This window comes from Bison bison, unplaced genomic scaffold (genome assembly GCF_000754665.1).
Source record: "Bison bison bison isolate TAMUID 2011002044 unplaced genomic scaffold, Bison_UMD1.0 scf7180017864483, whole genome shotgun sequence".
NCBI classification, from domain to species: Eukaryota; Metazoa; Chordata; class Mammalia; order Artiodactyla; family Bovidae; genus Bison; species Bison bison.
The window spans coordinates 2,068,157-2,075,791 of record NW_011495043.1 but is presented as its reverse complement, the minus strand read 5'-3'; positions in this window follow the sequence as shown (position 1 = coordinate 2,075,791).

Below are 7,635 nucleotides of genomic sequence, written 5' to 3'. Positions count from 1 at the left end.
AAGAGGCAGATCAGGTGGTCTGGTATTCCCATCTCTTTCAGAATTTTCCACAGTTTATTGTGATCCACACAGTCAGAGGCTTTGGCATAGTCAATAAAGCAGAAATAAATGTTTTTCTGGAACTCTCTTGCTTTTTCCATGATCCAGTGGATGTTGGCAATTTGATCTCTGGTTCCTCTGCCTTTTCTAAAACCAGCTTGAACATCTGGAAGTTCACGGTTCATGTATTGCTGAAGCCTGGCTTAGAGAATTTGGGGCATTATTTTACTACGTATGAGATGAGTGCAATTGTGTGGTAGTTTGAGCATTCTTTGGCATTGCCTTTCTTTGGGATTGGAATGAAAACAGACCTTTTCCAGTCCTGTGGCCACTGCTGAGTTTTCCAAATTTGCTGGCATATTGAGTGCAGCACTTTCATGGCATCATCTTCCAGGATTTGAAATAGCTCAACTGGAATTCCATCACCTCCACTAGCTTTGTTCATGGAGAAGGCAATGGCACCCACTCCAGTACTCTTGCCTGGAAAATCCTATGGACGGAGGAGCCTGGTAGACTGCCGTCCATGGGGTCGCTGTTAGAGTTGGACAGGACTGAGCAACTTCCCTTTCACTTTTCACTCTCATGCATTGGAGGAGGAAATGGCAACCCACTCCAGTGTTCTTGCCTGGAGAATCCCAGGGACAGGGGAGCCTGGTGGGCTGCCGTCAGAGTCAGACACGACTGAAGCGACTTAGCAGCAGCAGCTTTGTTCATAGTGATGCTGTCTAAGGCCCACTTGACTTCACATTCCAGGATGCCTGGCTCTAGGTCAGTGATCAAACCATCATGATTATCTGGGTCATGAAGATCTTTTTTGTACAGTTCTTCTGTGTATTCTTGCCACCTCTTCTTAATATCTTCTGCTTCTGTTAGGTCCATACCATTTCTGTCCTTTATCGAGCCCATCTTTGCATGAAATGTTCCCTTGGTATCTCTAATTTTCTTGAAGAGATCTCTAGTCTTTCCCATTCCACTATAGTACCTATCATAAGAGAAGAGCATGAACAGAAAAGCCTGGTGGATCTGGGGAAGTATCTTGGGGCAAGAATGAAAACAATTTTTAAATTTATTGGTTTTAGTTTAAGTATATTCTAATTCTACTGTGCATTCTAATTCATGACATAGTGGAATTTATTTATGAAAAAAGTAAAGTTTAATACAAAAATATTTGAGGGAAATGAATGTTCCAGGAAGATGCTTCACACCTGTCCTACTGTCTGAACTCTCAGTGCATTTTGCACATCCCCTGGGAATTCACCTGACTGAGAAGGAAGGGTATGTGGATACTCCTTGTTGCCCTGAGTTGCAATTCCATCTTGTCCTGCCCAGATTTAGATAAAGAAGTACAGGATTGCAATGAATGTTTAAATAAACGAGTGATAAGGGGTCAATACAGAATCTGGAGTGCCTAGTCCCTCCCCATCTAGATGAAAAAGAAGGAGAAAAAGATTAGTGATTCCAAAGGAGATTTAAATGTTCCATCACACCCTGACCCATGGAGCCCGCACAGTCCATCCATACCTGTGTAGAGGCTGCACCAAGACTGCGAGAATCAATTTCTGCACAGAGAAAATGAGGAAGGAAGTGAAGATTAATGACAAAGCATTTGTGCAGCTTTCCAAACTACTCAGAGGCAGCCTATAAATAAACTGTACTAACTATATACGAGAGCTTAAATTTCATAATGAAATCAATTTAAACTAATTGTATTGAAAGTTCCGTGTAATTGCACCATTTCCTCTATATACTTTATATTCAAAAGCTCTCATAGTTTATCTTTGTTTGGGTGATTTTCAAAAGGTTATAATTTTTATATCTCACTAAGACATACATTTGAGTGTTTATGATGTTCAAATGCAGAAACTAATTACCATTAATGAGAAATGTTACAAGTTATACATTTCTCTTAATTCAACTTTTCAATAAGAAAGCGGAAAAATGTTTAGTATTATTTCCTGTGACTAGAGAAATGCAGGAAATTTATTCAAATTTATGGCAATATTCCTTTTTCAAAAAAACTATTCTTTGTGATGCTCAATAGGCACAGTGATTATATATGTTTTTATTTTCATTTGAGTATTTTTAAAATTAAATATCAGCTAGCACCAGTAGCAAGAAAGCCTAACCTTGTCAATAGCAGTTCAAGGTATTCAAGAATCTTTCTTCCAGAAGCCATGGTGTTAAGGAATCACTTCACTCCCAGCATATAGTCAATTTGTTTTTCTATTTTCAGAGAACAGTTAGCATTGTATACTCATGCACATTCATGGACACCATGAAAAAAGCACCAAACAATGAGAGAACTATTTTTCCCCAAGGCTCTATTGGCCTAACTGTGAACTTGCCAATATTTCATGTCCTCTTCATCCATCCATGCCTTTGCACAGCAATTTCCTCTCCTGAAATGCTTTGTTCTATTTCTCCTCATGGCAAACTCTCACTTAATGTCTCGTATTTGATTTCCCTGGCACCTCCCCTAGGCAGAAATAATTACCCATTTCCCTATATATGTAATACTACTAATACACTTTGAAATATTTCTAGTTTTATGTTATAATCCATTTTAGGTATTGGCTAATAGACCTCTCCCTCAAGCAGGAACTAAATAAAGACAAAGTCTTGTTTAGTCATCTCTTCTCTTGCTTTTTTATGTGCCTTGTTATTTTTGATTGAATTTCAGACATTGTGAGTTGAAGAACTGAAGTGCTTAGTCACTCAGTTGTATCTGACTCTCTGCAACTCCATGGACTGTAGCTCACCACTCTCCTCTGTCCAGGGCGATTATTCTCCATGCAGGAGTACTGGAGTGGTTGCCATGCCCTCTTCCAGGGGAACTTCCCAACCTAGGGATCGATCTGAGGTCTCTCGCATTGCAGGTGGATTCTTTACCATCTGGGCCACCAGGTATACCTGAAGAACAGAAGAGACTGAAGTAAATAGTGTTAAGATCCAGAAATGAACACACTTCTTGTTTTCTTCTGTCATTATTTTGAGTGGTTGCGGGCCAGCCTAATCTGAGGTTGGGTTGGATTTGGGCTTTGTGGTTGCTACAGTTATCACTGCAGATGGTGATTGCAGCTATGAAATTAAAAGACGCTTACTTCTTGGAAGGAAAGTTATGACCAACCTAGATAGCATATTGAAAAGCAGAGACATTACTTTGCCAAAGGTCTGTCTAGTCAAGGCTATGATTTTTCCAGTGGTCATGTATGGATGTGAGAGTTGGACTGTGAAGAAGGCTGAGCACCAAAGAATTGCTGCTTTTGAACTCTGGTGTTGGAGAAGACTCTTGAGAGTCCCTTGGACTGCAAGGAGATCAAACTCGTCCATTCTGAAGGAGATCGGTCCTGGGTGTTTGGAAGGAATGATGCTGAAGATGAAACTTAGTACTTTGGCCACCTCATGCGAAGAGTTGACTCATTGGAAAAGACCCTGATGCTGGGAGGGATTGGGGGCAGGAGAAGAAGGGGACGACAGAGGATGAGATGGCTGGATGGCATCACCGACTCGATGGACATGAGTTTGAGTGAACTCCAGGAGTTGATGATGGACAGGGAAGCCTGGCATGCTGTAATTCATGGGGTCACAAAGAGTCAGACACGACTGAGAAACTGAACTGAACTGAACTGATAGTTATCCTTGAGTGCACCATGGACTTCAAATTCCATCAATGGTGGTCTACTCTTATCTTGTGCTTAGAATAGATCTTGTGGTGCTGAAGGCTTTTTCTTAATGTCCCTACTCCATCCTCAGATTGCAGCAACCCATGCACATCTAGGCCATTCTTATCCTTCCCCCAGCAATAGACTATGATTGAGTGAAGTAGCTCAGTCGTGTGCGACTCTTTGAGACCCCATGGACTGTAACCTACCAGGCCCCTCTGTCTATAGGATTTTCCAGGCAAGAGTAATGGGGTGGGTTGCCATGTGATTGCTTGTTACTAAATGTTAGACTTGTGGTGAGGCCAGTAGAGCGGGGGGTGGGGGATGAGAGTTGGATGCATAGTGGGAGGATTCCTTAGTTCTCATGATTCAGCCCCGATTTTAGGGAGGTCTTGTGAGCCTGAGCCTTGGGTATAGAACTTTCTCAGCATTACTGTCCCTCCATCCCCTCCCTTCATCACAGCAACCAACTATGAGTAGGAGAGCTTTCTGCCCCATTTCTAGCAGTTACAGTTGTCTGTTTGGTATCAGTACAGGATTTGAGGCCCAAGTGAGTTCCTTATCTCTCCTGCCCTGGAAGCAGTGAGACTTTTGTTTCCATCTGTCCCATAAAGCATTGGATCTTTGATTCAACCATGGGACAAGAGGAGTTCCTGCTCCCATCCCCCACAGCTTTACCTAAGAGATGGTCTCTGGGGAAGTGGATGGACATTCTTGTTGTCCTGAGTGGCAGCCATTCACTTCCTGACACTTTTAACACTGCTTTCATTCTTCCCTGCCCTCGGTCTTGTTCATGAGCACACTACTGTGACTCATGAGATACTATGGATCCTTCTCATATCTTGGGTCTCCAGTTATTCTAAACCATCATGTTAATACACATGCTATCTTTAAAAATTTGCAAAATTAAAGCTTTCTCTTCTTACCAGGTTTTCCCATACCTTGGGGCTGAACAGTTTGTGTGTCCCATCTTTCCTTGGAGAAATTTGTCATTCTTTGCCTTGTGACTTCACCTCTCTGATGGGCTTCAGAAAAGTTACAGTTTTGTAGATTTTCTACCTTTTTTTCATTGTTAAGGAAAGAGTAATTTTTATGGCTTTCTATATCCCAAATGGAAATTGAGCTTCCCTGTTATAATCACATAAGTGCCCCAACAGCCAGCAAAACATCGTGACAAAGGAAACACTCCTTAAACTGTATGGACATTTTTTTTCTCATTCAAAAAATCCACATATCATGCTGTGGGAGATAGCTCAACATTTCTTCTTAACATTTTTCCTCAATTCTGTTGATGAAAGTGAAATAGTGCAGGAAAATGGTTTTTATTCTTTTAGGCTTGACTTTTTTGGGAAAGCTCATAAGTTAAATAGCAACAGATTTCAAGCTTTACCCAATGTCTGTTAATCCTTCAGTCCTCATGGAGAGATGCACTTGTCGCAAATAAACACATTGGGTTATTTTAAGTCCAATCTGAGCCAATCCTTTTCACTTGCTGCCTGAAATAAAAATTCAGGTGAAATAACTGTGACAGCTTGTAACAAAAGTGCTCTTTGACTATCTTTTTTGTCAATAATAAAAAAAAAGAAAGTTCTTTTAAAATGTGCCACATTGGAAAAGTCACCTTATCCTGGTCCTCTGTATAGATCATGCTGAAAATGGCAAGCTACAAGACTGCCCAAGACCAGGCATCAGGGCTTTGCCTGTGCTTCTGGCACCTTGTACTGATGGGGGAGGGAAGCAGCCTGTTTGCAGTGTTGAGAAAAATCAATTTTCATCTTCAAAAAGATGAAACTACCAAGCCAGATATTGACTTAGAAATAAAGTGTTTCTTAAAGACTTCCTATATCCTATAAATGTCAGACCCAAACCTAAGAGTTTGGTGATTTAAAATTTATTGCTAATTTCAGACAAACATGCATATAGCTTTGCCTCAAGAAAAGAACTAGTTACAGCTAATTTTCTGGCAGAACATTTGGTACATGCATACAACTAATGTCAGAACTCTCAAAATCAATCACTTTTTTATTCATAGGTATCACTGGATCCCAGGTCTTTTTCCATTTATTTTCCATTCTAAGGTTTTATTCTTCTTTGTCCTATAAATTATTTCCACACATTTATGATGAATTATATATAACTTGGTTGGACAGGCCTTTAAATGCAGCTTCTGCAGTGTATAATATCCATAGTTATTTTCTAAAATTTAATAAAGTGAAGTGAAATTCGCTTAGTTGTGTCTGACTCTTTGTGACCCCATGGACTATACTGTCCATGGAATTCTCTAGGCAAAATGCTGGAGTGGGTTGCCGTTTCCTTCTCCAAGGGATCATCCCAATCCAGGGATCAAACCCAGGTATCCCGCATTGCAGGCTGATTCTTTACCTGCTGAGCCACAAGGGAAGCCCAACTTTAATAAGGAACATGTTTAATCAGTTGGGGAGATCTTTAGTTCTCTTCTGACTTGAAGGCTAACCAACGTGATGGCTGATAAACCAACATACAAAGTAGACATGGATGAAGAAGATAGGGAAAAAAGAACAGCAGCTGCACAGGACCTGAGCAGACCTACTTTAGAAGGAATACTTTGGAAAGTCTGAAGAGTCTGTTGCCTCATCACCTGCTTCCTGATAGTTTTTGTTGAGTGGGTTTATCCTGATTTGAAGCATACACCTGGATGCTATTTTAGGGAGAGGAAGAAGAGAGGCAGGAGGAAAAAGGAAACCATGTGAAAGGCTGAGATTATTTTTTTTTTTTTAAAAAGACTCAGCATTACCTCAAAGGATTAATTAAACTATTGGATCAGGCTAAGCTTTACACTCAGAGAAGGCAATGGCACCCCACTCCAGTACTCTTGTCTGGAAAATCCTATGGACAGAGGAGCCTGGTAGGCTGCAGTCCATGGGGTCGCAAAGAATCAGACATGACTGAGCGACTTCACTTTCACTTTTCACTTTCATGCATTGGAGAAGGAAATGGCAACCCACTCCAGTGTTCTTGCCTGGAGAATCCCAGGGACGGGGGAGCCTGGTGGGCTGCTGTCTATGGGGTCGCACAGAGTCGGACACAACTGAATAGACTTAGCAGCAGCAGCAGCAGCAGCAAGCTTTACACAATAAGAATGTGCTTTCGACTCTTTACCTGTGTAGGGGATGCTTGTAAAGAAAACAGATCAGCTATAGATAAAATAAAGGAATTACTTCATTTCCCCTACACATTAGTATTGTATTATGAATTAAATTTATAATCCCACTACACATTCTTGAGAAACTACTATTTGCTAGAAATTGCCAGAAATAGAAGAAGTAAAATCTGGTTCCTACCTTGAAAATGCTTTTCCCAAATGAAAAATATCCTGAAATTATCAACTTCTGTCTCCTAAATATGGTCCACTCCCATTTCTCCCACCTGTCCACACATTTTTTTTTCTAGCTTAGTGAATATCACCTCTGTGGAGAATGTAGAGAATATTATTGAATAGTCACATAATAACACAGTTTTACATGTGTGCTTTCTTTATGCTAGACATTGTGTATCCAGTTGACAGTTATTTGTGTTAATCTGCAAAAATCCAATTTTAAGATTTTTTGAGACTTTATAGTTTAAACCGAGACTCGGTAAGATTAAGTAACACTCTATTTTGGATGGGGTTTCAGAGCAAGCCTTCATATGAGACCTTTCTGCCTTCCAGTTCCAGACCTCTGAATCTTTTTTTTTTAATTACTTATTTTTGGCTGCATGGGGTCTTAGTTGTGGCACAGAAACTTCTCTCTAGTTGTGGCACATGGGCTTAGTTACCCCACAGCATGTGGGATCTTAGTTCCCCAGATCAGATCAGATCAGATCAGTTGCTCAGTCGTGTCCGACTCTTTGCGACCCCATGAATCGCAGCACGCCAGGCCTCCCTGTCCATCACCAACTCCCAGAGTTCACTCAG